Genomic DNA, 19043 nt, shown 5'->3' on the forward strand with positions numbered 1-19043 from the left:
TCGCTGCCAAGCTGGCACCCTCTTCTCCTGATGATGCGGAAGCAATAGCCTGATGACGACGAGGCTGCCAAGTGCGATCAACCTCATCATCATCAATTAGGGTCTCCGCCTCACTACTAGCCCCCTCGGCTGCGTCTGGGTCAGGAGACAGACCTGTCTCTAGACCGGCTACCGAGCCACTCTCCTCGCCAGTACTTCTTCGCCTGGCTGCTGAAGAGGCCGATGTCTCCCCCCATTCCTGACCGCCCTCTGTTAGCTCTTCCTCACTGTACAGTGGGGCTGAGCCCACAGCATGCGATACTTTGCTTGGTGAGGGAACAGCAAAGGACAGGGGCAGGTAGAGGACACGTGATTTCAGTGGGCTTGCTCCCGGGCCATGCCAACTAACGGTTGTGTCTGACGTACCCACCGACCGTTGGCTGTAGGTGTCAGAGGTGACCTGGGAAGAGGAAGACGACCGAGCCAACCAATCGATGACGGCAGGGTTGTCGGTGGAAACACGACCGCTGGATGACACCGGGAGCACTGGCCTCTGGCTGCGACTAGTGCTGCCTCGACCCCTTCCTCTGCTGCCACGTCTGCTCGCTCCTAAAACATTGCCTCCTCTGCCACTCCTCTGCATGTTGTCTGACATACTCTTTAATTCAACGATTCTGTGTCCCTGAGTAACGATTCTGTGTCCCTGAGTAACAATTCTGTGTCCCTGAGTAACAATTCTGTGTCCCTCAGTAACAATTCTGTGTCCCTCAGTAACAATTCTGTGTCTGTCCCTGAGTAACAGTTCTGTGTCCCTGAGTAACAATTCTGTGTCCCTGAGTAACAATTATGTGTCCTTCAGTAACAATTCTGTGTCCCTCAGTAACAATTCTATGTCCCTCAGTAACAATTCTGTGTCCCTCAGTAACAATTCTGTGTCTGTCCCTGAGTAACAGTTCTGTGTCCCTGAGTAACAGTTCTGTGTCCCTGGGGAACAATTCTGTGTCCCTGAGTAACAGTTCTGTGTCCCTGAGTAACAATTCTGTGTCCCTGAGTAACAATTCTGTGTCCCTGAGTAACAATTCTGTGTCCCTCAGTAACAATTCTGTGTCCCTCAGTAACAATTCTATGTCCCTCAGTAACATTTCTGTGTCCCTCAGTAACAATTCTGTGTCTGTCCCTGAGTAACAGTTCTGTGTCCCTGAGTAACAATTCTGTGTCCCTGAGTAACAGTTCTGTGTCCCTGAGTAACAATTCTGTGTCCCTGAGTAACAATTCTGTGTCCCTCAGTAACAATTCTGTGTACCTCAGTAACAATTCTGTGTCCCTCAGTAACAATTCTGTGTCTGTCCCTGAGTAACAATTCTGTGTCCCTGAGTAACATTTCTGTGTCCCTGAGTAACAATTCTGTGTCCCTCAGTAACAATTCTGTGTCCCTCAGTAACAATTCTGTGTCTGTCCCTGAGTAACAATTCTGTGTCCCTCAGTAACAATTCTGTGTCCCTAAGTAACGATTCTGTGTCCCTAAAGTCTCTGTGGCCCTAACTCTGTCCCTAATACAGAGAGGTCTGTCTCTCTTGAATGACCGGAGGCTAATGGAGAATTGTAAGATGGCCGCGATTTATAGCTCCACCATTACACAGTGCTGGCTGGCTGGCTGGCTGGCTGCTGATTGGCTAATGCGATCACATGTCATGAATGAATGCATTATGGGTCAGCGCGCCTTGTCTGCGCACCTTCCCAGAGATCCCCGCTCCGTCGCCACACATGTCGCCGCCATTTTAGGAAAAATTGCATTCGAAGTCCGCTAATTTTCGGATTCGGCGCGAATCGAGTTTTTCCTAATCTTCGAAACGAATTCCACTTCGCCAAGTTCGATTCGCTCATCTCTAATTATAAAGTGAAAACGCAGCGCACAAATTATTAAATACAATACGTGAAAACATTTATTTTTTTTCAAAAAATTATAAAAAGTTATAAAAAGTGTCCAAATAAGTATGTGTAACAAAATAAAAGTCCCAAAGTACTAGTTTTTATAACTTTTTATAATTTAAAAAAAAAAAAAAAACATACATTTTTTCTCGTATTGTATTTATTGATTTGTGCTGTGTTTTCATTTTATAATATTTGTTTGATTCCTTCTCATCAATCAGCAGCATTTAATAAGGGTTTTTGACGCAGGTTCTTTATTCACTCAAATTGTGTTTTATTTCCCGGAATTCCGGGGCGCCACTCACCCCGAAATCTGATACCAACTGCTATTTTATGACTACCAATAAACAAAATATAATAAAAGAGAAGAAAGAGATACAAAGTTGTCTTTTATTTCCCGGAATTCCGGGGCGCATTATTTAGGAATAAAAAAGACAAAATCTAATAAAATGTAACAAAGTTACACAAAGTTGTCTTTTATTATAAATTGAAAACAAAGCGCACAAATGAATACAATATGTGAAAATATGTATTTATTTCTTTTTTTCAAAAAATTACAAAAAGGTATAAAATTATAAAAAGTAATAAAAAGAATTCCTGGGCGCCACTCACCCCGATATCTGATACAAACTGCTATTTTGTTATTACAGAGACACAAAATATAATAAAAGAGAAGAAAGAGATACAAAGTTGTCTTTTATTTCCCGGAATTCCGGGGCGCATTATTTAGGAATAAAACAGACAAAATCTAATAAAATGTAACAAAGTTCTTGTATTTCCTGGAGTGGAATTCCCGGCTCCCCTGAAGTCTGATTCCGTCTCGTCTTTCTGGATTCACAAATAATTAATTTGTACCGAATATAACAAAAGAGACACAAAGTCGTCATCTTATCTCCTGGAATTTCCCGGCACTCAGCCCCCCCCCCCCCCCCCCGATACCCGATACAAATTCATATGATATGACTACAGAGACACAATGTGTAATAAAGTAGAAGGAAGGGATGCAAAGTTGTCATTTTCTCTGTGGAGTTCCCAGTCACTATGATGTCACTATGACGTCACCCTGTCCGGTGATCTCCGCACAGTCACAGTGTATACAGAATGAAACCAGGAAGTAGTTTTCTCCTGAAATGATATCATATCACACACAATGTTCGACGTGACATCTGACTATTGACTGAACTCCCAGGAAACGGAGAATGAAGGAAGAAAACTTCTGTTTGGAGGGTGCAGGTCCTAAAAATAGCAGAAGGGGCGGAGCTTAACTCAGAGTTTCTGTATATAAGTCAGAGCTGAACCCAGACAGTCATATCTCATCCATTCACCTCCATACAACTGAGCAATGAAGGCTGACTCCATGCAGATGAAAACTGACTCCAACCAGATGAAGACTGACTCCAACCAGATGAAGGCTGACTCCATCCAGATGAAGGCTGACTCTGACCAGATGAAGACTGACTCCGACCAGATGAAGGCTGACTCCAACCAGATGAAGACTGACTCCAACCAGATGAAGACTGACTCCATCCAGATGAAGACTGACTCCAACCAGATGAAGACTGACTCCGACCAGATGAAGACTGACTCCGACCAGATGAAGACTGACTCCGACCAGATGAAGACTGACTCCAACCAGATGAAGACTGACTCCAACCAGATGAAGGCTGACTCCAACCAGATGAAGGCTGACTCCAACCAGATGAAGACTGACTCCAACCAGATGAAGGCTGACTCCAACCAGATGAAGACTGACTCCAACCAGATGAAGGCTTTCTATGATGACAAAGGTTACCTGACAACTGTAGATGTCCTGGATGAGAAGCAGTTGCTGCACGCCCGCCAGGAGTATGCAGAGCTGGAGGAGAGGTTTGGTGAGTGCAGATATTATTGGGGACATGTGGAAGGTAGAGAATTATTTTTCTTCAGAGAATATGAGCATTAAATGAAACCTCCCCTTCAGTCTTGCATAGGCTCCTCCCCCTCATTCTTGCATAGGTGTACAGGCTCCTCCCCCTCAGTCTTGCATACTTGTACCGGCTCCTCCCCTTCAGTCTTGCACAGGTGTACAGGCTCCTCCCCCTCAGTCTTGCACAGGTGTACCAGCTCCTCCCCTTCAGTCTTGCACAGGTGTATCAGCTCCTCCCCTTCAGTCTTGCACAGGTGTATCAGCTCCTCCCCTTCTGTCATGCACAGGTGTAAAAGCTCCTCCCCTTCAATCTGGCACAGGTGTACCAGCTCCTCCCCTTCAGTCTTGCACAGGTGTACTGGCTCCTCCCCTTCAGACTTGCACAGGTGTACTGGCTCCTCCCCTACACTGACACCCACCCATCGAGGCATTTTGATATTTGCATAACTCCTCCCAAGAGCCAGCCCACTGCTCAGGACTGAGGGCTCTTGAGAGGAGTAGTGAGGCAGGGTGTTGTGATGTTTTCAGGAAGCTTTGTACAGCACCCTGCTGGCCCTTCCCACCAGCCATAATCTGCCTGCATTGCATAGAGAATCATAGAGAACCAGTAATTGCATCATTGAAAGGTTTTATTTAAAAAAGAGTCATTAGCATGTTGATGAGGGGGGGAGGGGAGGCCAGGAGATGACACTTCAGCTGTAATATTACATTCTGCAGTCACATGGGCTTTAAGGTGAAGCTGCTATCTGATTATGTGGGGCAAAGCAATGGTCTTTGCAATGGTCGGGCAAACACAGAACCAGGGACCGTACTTCACAGACACAGCACCAGGGACTGACTTCACAGACACAGCACCAGGGACCGTCCTTCACAGACACAGCACCGGGGACCGTCCTTCACAGACACAGCACCAGGGACCGTCCTTCACAGACACAGCACCAGGGACCGTCCTTCACAGACACAGCACCAGGGACCGTCCTTCACAGACACAGAACCAGGGAATGTCCTTCACAGACACAGAACCAGGGAATGTCCTTCACAGACACAGCACCAGGGACCGTCCTTCACAGACACAGAACCAGGGAATGTCCTTCACAGACACAGCACCAGGGACCGTCCTTCACAGACACAGCACCAGGGAATGTCCTTCACAGACACAGCACCAGGGACCGTGCTTCACAGACACAGCACCAGGGACCGTCCTTCACAGACACAGCACCAGGGACCGTCCTTCGTAGACACAGCACCATTGACCGTCCTTCACAGACACAGCACCAGGGACCGTCCTTCACAGACACAGCACCAGGGACCGTCCTTCACAGACACAGATGCTCTATGACTGAGCCCAGCCCGGTGTCACTCTCTGTTAATGTTGTCTGGATGAATAAAGTTATAAGTGTTTGAATTTTCTTCAAGCACTGTGCAAACAAAGTGCAGACCTTTTTTTCCCCTTTCAATGAGTGAATACTAACATTTATCTGTGTTTATTCAGGCAAGGAGTACACTCAGTACAGTCTACACAACATCCACTTGGAGTATGAATGGGTGATGAACTTAGCCACCCACCCCAAGCTGCTGGAAGCCATCACCGCTGTGCTGGGCCCAGACGTCATCCTCCTGGACTCCAGGTTTATCTGCAAGTATCCTGCCAGTGATGTCCCCCATAAAGAGAACACGGCGCCATATGTGGCCTGGCATCAGGACATAAAGTAAGTGAAGAAGGATTGCCAATAATCAATGAATGATCAATACATAATGATCGATGAATGATCAGTACATGTTGATTGATTAATGATCAATACATATAAACTATGAAGGATTAAGACAATGATTGATGAATGATCAATACATAATTATCAATACATAAAGATGGATGAATGATCAATATATGAAATTGATGAATGATCAATACATAATGATTAATGAGTGATCAATACATAATGACCGATGAATGATCAATACATAATGATGGATGAATAATCAGTACATGTTGATTGATTAATGATCAATACATATAAACTTTGAATGATTAAGACATAATGACTGATGAATGATCAATATGTAAAAATTGGTGAATGATCAAAGCATAAAGTTCAATGAATGATCAATACAACAATGGCGTCCTTTCCAGATACTGGGGATTTGAGGGCGGTCCTGTGGCCTCGGTGTGGTTGGCATTCGATGACGTGGACACAGAAAATGGAGTTCTGCAGATTATTCCAGGTAATTTCTTGGATGAATCTCGAGATTGGCCGCAACATTACCTCCCCCCACACAGTGATCAATATTATTGTTGTTATGATGATGATGATGATGACGATGATGATGATGATGATGGTGGTGATGATGATGATGATGGTGGTGGTGATGGAGATGATGATGGTGGTGGTGATGATGATGATGGTGATGGTGATGATGGTGGTGGTGATGATGGTGGTGATGATGGTGGTGGTGATGATGATGATGGTGGTGATGATGATGATGGTGGTGATGATGATGATGGTGGTGATGGTGGTGGTGATGGTGGTGATGATGATGATGATGGTGATGGTGATGATGGTGGTGGTGATGATGGTGGTGATGATGGTGGTGGTGATGATGATGATGGTGGTGATGATGATGATGGTGGTGATGATGATGACGATGATGGTGGTGATGATGGTGATGATGATGGTGATGATAATGATGGTGATAATGGTGGCGGTGATGATGGTGATGGTGGTGATGATGATGATGGTGATAATGGTGATGATGGTGGCGGTGATGATGGTGCTGGTGGTGATGATGATGATGGTGGTGATGATGATGGTGGTGGTGATGATGATGGTGGTGATGATGATGGTGGTGATGATGATGGTGGTGATGATGATGATGGTGGTGGTGGTGATGATGTTGGTGGTGGTGATGATGTTGGTGGTGGTGATGATGATGGTGATGATGATGATGGTGATGATGACGATGATGATGATGACGATGACAATGATTATGTTGATGATGATGATGGTGGTGATGTTGGTGGTGGTGATGATGATGGTGATGATGGCGATGACAATAATTATGTTGATGATGATGACGATGATCATGATGATGGTGGTGGTGATGATGACGATGATGATGTTGATGATAATGATGATGAAGATGATGATGTTGATGACGATAATGATGATCACGATGATGATGTTAATAATAATCAATCTTGATGATGACGATGATGATATTGTTTACGATGATGATGATATTGTTTATGATGATGATGATGATATTGTTTATGATGATGACGATGATGATGATATTGTTTATGATGATGATGATGATATTGTTTATGATGATGATGATGATATTGTTTATGATGATGACGATGATGATGATATTGTTTATGATGATGATGATGATATTGTTTATGATGATGATGGCTCAGCCTGTTCTCAGGGAATAATCTGTTTCCTCTTCCAGGCAGCCACAAGCGGGGGGTTCTGGAGCACAGAATTGCGGAGGCTGCGGGGAATATGCTGACAGCCAATCAGGAGATTCTGAAGCACCTGGTGAACGCAGAGGACCTGGTGGAGTGTCCGCTGAAGGCCGGGCAGATGTCGGTAAGTGGAATCCCCTCTGAATCCAATGTGTGGGGCGATCTGATGGAATGGAATGAAAGATCCGGAATATATAGAAGATATAGATCTGACCCGGTGCCAAGACTTCACAGCCCTCCAGAGGGCACACCTCACTACCACCCCCTGCACCTCCTCCACTGAATGTATGTAATGCCAAGGGGGTCGATGGATGCTGGCTGCTGGGGGATCTATTATCACTGGGGGATCTCTTGTCACTGTGGAGGATCTATTGTCACTGGGGGCTCTATTGTCACTGTGGAGGATCTATTGTCACTAGGGGATCTCTTGTCACTGTGGAGGATCTATTGTCACTGGGGGATCTATTGCCACTGAGGGATCTATTGTCACTGGGGAATCTATTGTCACTGGGGGATCTCTTGTCACTGTGGAGGATCTATTGTCAGTGGAGGGGATCTATTGTCACTGGGGGATCTCTTGTCACTGTGGAGGATCTATTGTCACTGGGGTATCTATTGTCACTGTGGAGGATCTATTGTCACTGGGGGATCTATTGCCACTGGGGGATCTATTGTCACTGGGGAATCTATTGTCACTGGGGGATCTCTTGTCACTGTGGAGGATCTATTGTCAGTGGAGGGGATCTATTGTCACTGGGGGATCTCTTGTCACTGTGGAGGATCTATTGTCACTGGGGTATCTATTGTCACTGTGGAGGATCTATTGTCACTGGGGGATCTATTGTCACTGGGGGATCTATTTTCACTGGGGGATCTCTTGTCACTGTGGAGGATCTCTTGTCAGTGGAGGGGATCTATTGTCACTGGGGGATCTCTTGTCACTGTGGAGAATCTATTGTCACTGGGGATCTCTTGTCACTGTGGAGGATCTATTGTAAGTGGGGGGATCTATTGTCACTGGGGGATCAGTTGTCACTGGGGGAACTCTTGTCACTGTGGAGGATCTCTTGTCACTGTGGAGGATCTATTGTCAGTGGAGGGGATCTATTGTCACTGGGGGATCTCTTGTCACTGTGGAGGATCTATTGTCACTGTGGAGGATCTATTGTAAGTGGGGGATCTATTGTCACTGGGGGATCAATTGTCACTGGGGGAACTCTTGTCACTGTGGAGGATCTATTGTCACTGGGGGATCTATTGTCACTGGGGGATCTATTGTTATGGTGCGGGATCTATTGTCACTGGGGAGATTTTCTGTTGCTAGGGGGGTGGACCTGTTGTTGCTAGGGGATTTATTGTTGGTGGATACAATCTATTTTACTGCTTTTCTTGTTATGATTAACAAATTTCATACTAATTACTCATCACCACAAAATTATACTCCATTCTCTAAAAGGGGTGGTCCTGGGAGGTGGGTAGGGGGCGGATCCAAGGGGCGGTCCTGGGAGGTGGGTAGGGGGCGGATCCAAGGGGCGGTCCTGGGAGAAGGGTAGGAGTGGATCCAAGGGGTGGTCCTGGGTGGTGGGTAGAGGGTGGATACAAGGGGTGATCCTGGGAGGTGGGTAGGGGGTGGATTCAAGGGGTGGTCCTGGGAGGTGGGTAGAGGGTGGATACAAGGGGTGATCCTGGGAGGTGGGTAGGGGGTGGATTCAAGGGGTGGTCCTGGGAGGTGGGTAGAGGGTGGATACAAGGGGTGATCCTGGGAGGTGGGTAGGGGGTGGATTCAAGGGGTGGTCCTGGGAGGTGGGTAGGGGGTGGATCTTCTGAAGGACGCTTTCTTCCATGTCAGTGATTGGTCAGGTCAGGGACAGCGGGGGTCGCAGGAACGCAGATATCAGACATAATACCGATGATTGTTCAGATCGCAGAGATTTTATTTCTTTATTATTTTCAGGTTCATGACGGACTGACCGTCCACGCCAGCGAGCCAAACATGTCCGACAGAAGGCGCTGTGGATTCGTCATCCGCTACGTTCCCACCACGGCTTACCCTGTGCAGGTCAGCGATACCTGGAGCTATACCTGTGACATCACAACTCATAGATCTATACCTGTGACATCACAACTCAGAGACTATACCTGTGACATCACAACTCAGAGATCTATAACTGTGACATCACAACTCTTAGATCCATACCTGTGACATCACAACTCATAGAGTATACCTGTGACATCACAATTCATAGATCTATACCTGTGACATCACAACTCAGAGACTATACCTGTGACATCACAACTCAGAGACTATACCTGTGACATCACAACTCTTAGATCCATACCTGTGACATCACAACTCTTAGATCCATACCTGTGACATCACAACTCTTAGATCCATACCTGTGACATCACAACTCTTAGATCCATACATGTGACATCACAACTCATAGAGTATACCTGTGACATCACAACTCAGAGACTATACCTGTGACATCACAACTCATAGAGTATACCTGTGACATCACAACTCATAGATCCATACCTGTGACATCACAACTCATAGAGTATACCTGTGACATCACAACTCATAGATCCATACCTGTGACATCACAATTCATAGATTAAACCTGCGACATCACAACTCATAGAGTATACCTGTGACATCACAATTCATAGACTATGATGCACTCCAGTTTCCTCCCACACTACAAAGACATGGTGGGAGGATAGTTGGATCCGGTATACAGGGGCCCTAGTATGTGAGTTAGATTGTCCGCTCCTCAGGGGCGGGGATTGATGTAAATTGATGACAATATATATAAGACCTGTAATAAATGAAATAATCACAAATGTCATCTGGGGTTGTAATCCTGGGCGGGGCTCATCGAGATGTCGGATTTCACTGAGTGTGATGTACTAACCATGGTGTGATCTTCTATTCCAGGATCCGGATCGGCCCCGCACTTTCCCCGCAACCGTCCTGGTGGCCGGAACCGATGAACACAATCATTTCCAAGACCACGCCCCCAACTTCTTCACCAAGACACTGTAATGCTTTTACCTCTGTGACCCCGATGACCCCGCAATGTGGATTTATACTCCGTGTTCTTTTACCTCTGTGACCCCGATGACCCCACAATGCGGATTTATTTTCCGTATTCTTTTACCTCTGTGACCCCGATGACCCCACAATGCGGATTTATTTTCCGTGTTCTTTTACCTCTGTGACCCCGATGACCCCACAATGCGGATTTATTTTCCGTGTTCTTTTACCTCTGTGACCCCGATGACCCCACAATGTGGATTTATTTTCCGTGTTCTTTTACCTCTGTGACCCCGATGACCCCACAATGTAGATTTATATTCCGTGTTCTTTTACCTCTGTGACCCCGATGACCCCACAATGTGGATTTATATTCCGTGTTCTTTTACCTCTGTGACCCCGATGACCCCACAATGCGGATTTATTTTCCGTGTTCTTTTACCTCTGTGACCCCGATGACCCTGCAATGCGGATTTATTTTCCGTGTTCTTTTACCTCTGTGACCCCGATGACCCCACAATGCGGATTTATTTTCCGTGTTCTTTTACCTCTGTGACCCCGATGACCCCACAATGCGGATTTATTTTCCGTGTTCTTTTACCTCTGTGACCCCGATGACCCCACAATGCGGATTTATTTTCCGTGTTCTTTTACCTCTGTGACTCCGCAATGCGGATTGTATAAAGTGATTATTTGCTGAGCGATGCCGGTAATCGTCTCTGTATTTATGAATATGGGGAGGCTGCGTTCACCTCAACCGTCCAATCAGATGCTGGGAAATCCGGAGTTTCCATTCGCTGAGCGATCTCCTCCCTCTTCGTTGTGACACCATGAAATGTAACATTGTATTCCATCTATCGATTGTGAAATAAAGAGTTCTCTCTATAGACAAGGAGTGTTCTGTGTATTGGGGGGCTGATGTCGTTCTGCATGGGGGGACAAATAAAGTTATTATATGAGTCATGGGATGACATGTGACCCACGGAACGTCTGTCTCTGACAACCCGCAGTGTGACTTCTAGAGGAACACGGAACACATTTCCAGGATCACTTCTCATTTCTCCGACATTCAAAAGAGAAAAATCACAACTTCCCCACCAGAGGAGCTGCCAGTAATATCATCATTACTAAGCCGTCCAATCAGTGACTGTACCTAGGCTGAGATGATGTCATCAGTCTTCTGCAGGCAGGAGGAGGAATTCCCACAGTCTCCCCTCCCCCAGTGATCAGACTGGTACATTGTAACTTTGTAGAAGGAGGAGGAAGCATGGACAGAGGGGTGGCTGTGGATGTGGTATACTTGGACAGAGGGGTGGCGGTGGATGTGGTATACTTGGCAGAGGGGTGGCTGTGGATGTGATATACTGGGACAGAGGGGTGGCGGTGGATGTGGTATACTTGGACAGAGGGGTGGCTGTGGATGTGGTATACTTGGACAGAGGGGTGGCGGTGGACGTGGTATACTTGGACAGAGGGGTGGCTGTGGATGTGGTATACTTGGACAGAGGGGTGGCAGTGGATGTGGTATACTTGGACAGAGGGGTGGCGGTGGACGTGGTATACTTGGACAGAGGGGTGGCGGTGGACGTGGTAAACTTGGACAGAGGGGTGGTGGTGGACGTGGTATACTTGGACAGAGGGGTGGCGGTGGACAAGGTATACTTGGACAGAGGGGTGGCGGTGGACGTGGTATACTTGGACAGATGGGTGGCGGTGGACGTGGTATACTTGGACAGGGGGGTGGTGGTGGACCTGGTATACTTGGACAGAGTGGTGGCTGTGGACATGGTATACTTGGACAGAGGGGTGGTGGTGGATGTGGTATACGTGGACAGAGGGGTGGTGGTGGATGTGGTATACTTGGACAGAGGGGTGGCTGTGGTATACTTGGACAGAGGGGTGGCTGTGGACGTGGTATACTTGGACAGATGGGTGGCAGTGGACGTGGTATACTTGGACAGGATGGTGGTGGTGGACCTGTTATGCTTGGACAGAGTGGTGGCTGTGGACATGGTATACTTGGACAGAGGGGTGGTGGTGGACGTGGTATACTTGGACAGAGTGGTGGCTGTGGACATGGTATACTTGGACAGAGGGGTGGTGGTGGATGTGGTATACGTGGACAGAGGGGTGGTGGTGGATGTGGTATACTTGGACAGAGGGGTGGCTGTGGTATACTTGGACAGAGGGGTGGCTGTGGACGTGGTATACTTGGACAGATGGGTGGCAGTGGACGTGGTATACTTGGACAGGATGGTGGTGGTGGACCTGTTATGCTTGGACAGAGTGGTGGCTGTGGACATGGTATACTTGGACAGAGGGGTGGTGGTGGACGTGGTATACTTGGACAGAGGGGTGGCGGTGGACAAGGTATACTTGGACAGAGGGGTGGCGGTGGACGTGGTATACTTGGACAGATGGGTGGCGGTGGACGTGGTATACTTGGACAGGGGGGTGGTGGTGGACCTGGTATACTTGGACAGAGTGGTGGCTGTGGACATGGTATACTTGGACAGAGGGGTGGTGGTGGCTGTGGTATACGTGGACAGAGGGGTGGTGGTGGATGTGGTATACTTGGACAGAGGGGTGGCTGTGGTATACTTGGACAGAGGGGTGGCTGTGGACGTGGTATACTTAGACAGAGGGGTGGTGGTGGACGTGGTATACTTGGACAGAGTGGTGGCTGTGGACGTGGTATACTTGGACAGATGGGTGGCAGTGGACGTGGTATACTTGGACAGGATGGTGGTGGTGGACCTGTTATGCTTGGACAGAGTGGTGGCTGTGGACATGGTATACTTGGACAGAGGGGTGGTGATGGATGTGGTATACTTGGACAGAGGGGTGGCTGTGGATGTGGTATACGTGGACAGAGGGCTGGTGGTGGATGTGGTATACTTGGACAGAGGGGTGGCTGTGGATGTGGTATACTTGGACAGAGTGGTGGCTGTGAACGTGGTATACTTGGACAGAGAGGTGGTGGTGGACGTGGTATACTGCAGGCAGGAGGAAGAATTTCCCCAATTTCCCCTCCCCCAGTGATCATACTGGTACATTGTAACTTTGCAGAAGGAGGAGGAAGCATGGATAGAGGGGTGGCTGTGGACGTGGTATACTTGGACAGAGGGATGGCTGTGGATGTGGTATATTTAGACAGAAACGTGGCAGTGACAGAGGGGTGGCTGTGGATGCTGTATACTTGGACAGAGGGGGGACTGCGGACGTGGTATACTTGGACAGAGGGGTGGTGGTAGACATGGTATACTTTGACAGAGGGTGGCGGTGGATGCAGTATACTTGGACAGAGAGGGGCGTGGACGTGGTATACTTGGACATAGGGGGGCTGTGGACGTGGTATACTTGGACAGAGGGGTGGCGGTGGATGTGGTATACTTGGACAGAGGGGTGGTGGTGGACATGGTATACTTGGACAGAGTGGTGGCGGTGGACGTAGTATACTTGGACAGAGGGGTGGCGGTGGACGTGGTATACTTGGACAGAGGCGGGCAGTGGGCATGGTATACTGGGACTGAGGGGTGGCTGTGGACGTGGTATACTTGGACAGAGGGGTGGCGGTGGATATGGTATACTTGGACAGAGGGGTGGCGGTGGATATGGTATACTTGGACAGGGGGCTGGCGGTGGACGTGGTATACTTGGACAGAGGGGTGGTGGTGGACGCGGTATACTTGGACAGAGGGGAGGCTGTGGACGTGGTATACTTGGACAGAGGGTGGCGGTGGACGCGGTATACTTGGACAGAGGGGTGGCGGTGGACACGGTATACTTGGACAGAGGGGTGGAGGTGTACATGGTATACTTGGACAGAGGGGGGCTGTGGATGTGACAGAGGGGTGGCGGTGGACGTGATATACTTGGACGGAGGGGTGGCGGTGGATGTGGTATACTTGGACAGAGGGGTGGCTGTGGACGTAATATACTTGGACAGGGGGGTGGCTGTGGATATGGTATACTTGGACAGAGGGGTGGCGGTAGACGTAGTATACTTGGACAGAGGGGTGGTGGTGTATGTGGTATACTTGGACAGATGGGTGGTGGTGGACGTGGTATACTGGGACTGAGGGGTGGCTGTGGATATGGTATACTTGGACAGAGGGGTGGCGGTGGATATGGTATACTTGGACAGAGGGGTGGCAGTGGACGTGGTATACTTGGACAGGGGGCTGGCGGTGGACGTGGTATACTTGGACAGAGGGGTGGTGGTGGACGCGGTATACTTGGACAGAGGGGTGGCAGTGGACATGGTAAACTTGGACAGAGGGGTGGCGGTGGACGTGGTATACTTGGACAGAGGGGTGGCGGTGGACGTGGTATACTTGGACAGAGGGTTGGCGGTGGACGTGGTATACTTGGACAGAGGGGTGGCAGTGGACATGGTAAACTTGGACAGAGGGGTGGCGGTGGATTTGGTATACTTGGACAGAGGGGTGGCGGTGGACGTGGTATACTTGGTCAGAGGGGTGGCGGTGGACGTGGTAAACTTGGAGAGAGGGGGGGCAGTGGACATGGTAAACTTGGACAGAGGGGTGGTGGTGGACGTGGTATACTTGGACAGAGGGGTGGCGGTGGACAAGGTATACTTGGACAGAGGGGTGGCGGTGGACGTGGTATACTTGGACAGAGGGGTGGCGGTGGACAAGGTATACTTGGACAGAGGGTTGGCGGTGGACGTGGTATACTTGGACAGAGGGGTGGCGGTGGATGTGGTATACTTGTACAGAGGGGTGGCGGTGGACAAGGTATACTTGGACAGAGGGGTGGCGGTGGACGTGGTATACTTGGACAGAGGGGTGGCAGTGGACATGGTAAACTTGGACAGAGGGGTGGCAGTGGACATGGTAAACTTGGACAGAGGGGTGGCGGTGGATATGGTATACTTGGTCAGAGGGTTGGCGGTGGACGTGGTATACTTGGTCAGAGGGGTGGCGGTGGACGTGGTAAACTTGGAGAGAGGGGGGGCAGTGGACATGGTAAACTTGGACAGAGGGGTGGTGGTGGACGTGGTATACTTGGACAGAGGGGTGGCGGTGGACAAGGTATACTTGGACAGAGGGGTGGCGGTGGACGTGGTATACTTGGACAGAGGGGTGGCGGTGGACAAGGTATACTTGGACAGAGGGTTGGCGGTGGACGTGGTATACTTGGACAGAGGGGTGGCGGTGGACGTGGTATACTTGTACAGAGGGGTGGCGGTGGACAAGGTATACTTGGACAGAGGGGTGGCGGTGGACGTGGTATACTTGTACAGAGGGGTGGCAGTGGACGTGGTATACTTGGACAGAGGGGTGGCGGTGGACGTGGTATACTTGGACAGAGGGGTGGCGGTGGACGTGGTATACTTGGACAGAGGGGTGGCGGTGGACGTGGTATACTTGGACAGAGGGGTGGCGGTGGACGTGGTATACTTGGCTAATTTGTAAGGTAATGTCTACAGGTTGGAAAAATCCAAATGTAAATGGATAGAAAACTGGCTAAAAGATCGTATTCAGAGAGTAGTGGTTAATGATTCATACTCTGCATGGTTTAGGGGTGTCAGTGGGGGACCCCAAGGTTCAATGTGATTAGTGGAATACCCAAAGGTTCAGTATTAGTGGAGTACCCCAAGGTTCAGTGTTATTAGTGGGGTACCCCAAGGTTCAGTGTTATTAGTTGGGTACCACAATTTTCAGTGTTATTAGTGGGGTACCCCAAGGTTCAGTATTAGTTGGGTACCCCAAGGTTCAGTGTTATCAGTAGTGTACCCCAAGGCTCAGTGTTATTAGTGGAGTACCCCAAGGCTCAGTGTTATCAGTAGTGTACCCCAAGGCTCAGTGTTATTAGTGGAGTACCCCAAGGCTCAGTGTGATTAGTGGGGGACCCCAAGCTTCAGTATTAGTGGGGTACCCCAAGGTTCAGTGTTATTAGTGGAGTACCCCAAGGTTCAGTATCAGCGGGGTACCCCAAGGTTCAGTGTTATTAGTGGGGTACCCCAAGGTTCAGTATTAGTGGGGTACCCCAAGGTTCAGTGTTATTAGTTGGGTACCACAATTTTCAGTGTTATTAGTGGGGTACCCCAAGGTTCAGTATTAGTGGGGTACCCCAAGGTTCATTATTAGTGGAGTACCCCAAGGCTCAGTGTGATTAGTGGGGTACCCCAAGGTTCATTATTAGTGGAGTACCCCAAGGCTCAGTGTTATTAGTGGGGTACCCCAAGGTTCAGTATTAGTGGGGTACCCCAAGGCTCAGTGTTATTAGTGGGGTACCCCAAGGTTCAGTATTAGTGGGGTACCCCAAGGCTCAGTGTTATTAGTGGGGTACCCCAGGGTTCAGTGTTATTTTTTTTTTATTATTTAAATATTTATTCATTTTTCATACAAAACACATATTTCTTCATTACTCTCATATAACATATATAACCATCAGTTACATCCCTTTCTATCTTTATTCCCATTACCCCCCCCCCCTCCTATCTAATACCCCCACCCACCCCAAAACCTACCCCCTCCTAATAATAAAACCACCCACTCTGCATTTCTCATTACATCTTTTCCTAAGTAACAGTTACTTTCACATGTCCCTCTCTGCTGCTTCATATATGTCACTTTGGGCACAAAGTCTTCCCCCCCCCTCCTGTAATATACCCCCATCTTGTCTTCTTTCATATAATACCGTTTCTCCATCCTACATATCTGGTTCACTCTTCCCACCCAATCCTCTTCTCTCCGCACCTCTGAACTATGCCAAAACTTAGGTATCAGCCCCTTTGCTGCATTCAGATAGTACCATATACCCGAATCAGGGGCGGACTGACAACTCATGGGGCCCCCGGGCAATAGGGGATCATGGGGCCCCTGTGTCCTTGCCCAAACTCAAAAAAGCCTATGAAAAAGGTACCAGGGGCATCTCATGGGGCCCCCTACTGACCCCGGGCCCTCGGGCAGTGCCTGAGTTTTCCAAATGGTCAGTCCGCCCCTGGCTGGTACCCATTTGATTTTACTCAAGTTAACTCCGCTTAATTCGTTTTCAGTCTTGACCCAGCTCTTCCCCTCTGGGTGGTGTGTCTGGTCATAGATTCTCGCTGGAACTGCTGCCCTATAATACCTCTTAATATCTGGCACTCCCAATCCTCCCTTCTCTTTATTTCTTCTCAGCCAATCATAAGAGATCCTAGGTTTTTTATTTTTCCATATATATCTTGTTATCATCTTTTTAATTACCTTGAAAAAAACCTCCGGAAGTTCAATTGGGATCATCTGGAATTTATACAGGATTTTAGGTACAATTACCATTTTTATCAGATTTATGCGCCCAATCCAGGACGGGTTACCTCCTCCCAATTTCTTTAGTTCCTCCTTAATCTCGTTTAAAAGTGAGATATAATTTATACAAGTTCTTATATGAAGCAGTGAGTTTAACCCAGGGGTGGGCAAACTTTTTGACTTGAGGGCCGCAATGGGTTCATATATTGGACCCGGGGGCCGGACCAAGAGTAGATGAATGATGTGTATGTGTCATCCATAGTAAGTATAGTAATATTCCCCCATAGTAAGCATAGTAATTAATCCCCCATAGTAATTCATCCCCCATAGTAATTCATCCCCCATATAGTAATTCATCCCCCATAGTAATTCATCCCCCATAGTAATTCATCCCCCATATAGTAATTCATCCCACATAGTAATTCATCCCCCACAGTAATTCATCTCCCATATAGTAATTCATCCCCCATAGTAATTCATCCCCCATATAGTAATTCATCCCCCATAGTAATTCATCCCCCATATAGTAATTCATCCCCCATAGTAATTCATCCCCCATATAGTAATTCATCCCCCATAGTAATTCATCCCCCATATAGTAATTCATCCCCCATAGTAATTCATCCCCCATATAGTAATTCATCCCCCATAGTAATTCATCCCCCATATAGTAATTCACCCCCCATATAGTAATTCATCCCCCATAGTAATTCATCCCCCATATAGTAATTCATCCCCCATATAGTAATTCATCCCCCATAGTAATTCATCCCCCATAGTAATTCATCCCCCATATAGTAATTCATCCCCCATAGTAATTCATCCCCCATATAGTAATTCATCCCACATATAGTAATTCATCCCCCATATAGTAATTCATCCCCCATATAGTAATTCATCCCCCATAGTAATTCATCCCCCATATAGTAATTCATCCCCCATAGTAATTCATCCCCCATATAGTAATTCATCCCCCATATAGTAATTCATCCCCCATAGTAATTCATCCCCCATATAGTAATTCATCCCCCATATAGTAATTCATCCCCCATAGTAATTCATCCCCCATATAGTAATTCATCCCCCATATAGTAATTCATTCCCCATATTAATTCATCCCCCATATTAAGTCCCCAAGTCCCCCCTGTGTCAATTCACTTACCTTTGCTCCGCACGTTCCTCTCGCCGTGTTCCTGCGCCGTTCCGGTGTAGCATGAAAATCTGTCTCCTATGAGGATCTGTCCCCCTCGACGTATCTGCGCATGTGCCAGTTTCAGGCATTAGCAGCCGATCGGCGATCTCCGGCACATGCGCAGATACGTCGAGGGGGACAGATCCTCATAGGAGACAGATTTTCATGCTACACCGGTCTTCAGGGCGGACTGTGAGAGGAGCCTAGCGGGAGCCTAGCTCCGCGGGCCGGATTAAAAGGTCCGCCGGGCCGTATACGGCCCGCGGGCC

General features: G+C 48.1%; 1 long non-coding RNA gene across 1 annotated transcript; it reads left to right on the forward strand.

Moving 5' to 3' along the window:
• The first annotated feature begins 7281 nt into the window (after positions 1 to 7281).
• LOC149458083 (uncharacterized) lies at positions 7282 to 10471 on the forward strand. The gene is made up of 3 exons (XR_016313518.1): positions 7282 to 7407; positions 9238 to 9342; positions 10225 to 10471. It is a non-coding gene; the product is annotated as an uncharacterized LOC149458083 (long non-coding RNA).
• Positions 10472 to 19043: the final 8572 nt, after the last annotated feature.

This window comes from Staurois parvus, unplaced genomic scaffold (assembly GCF_062004578.1).
Source record: "Staurois parvus isolate SC_StPar_1 unplaced genomic scaffold, SC_StPar_1.0 ptg000296l, whole genome shotgun sequence".
Classification (NCBI taxonomy): Eukaryota; Metazoa; Chordata; class Amphibia; order Anura; family Ranidae; genus Staurois; species Staurois parvus.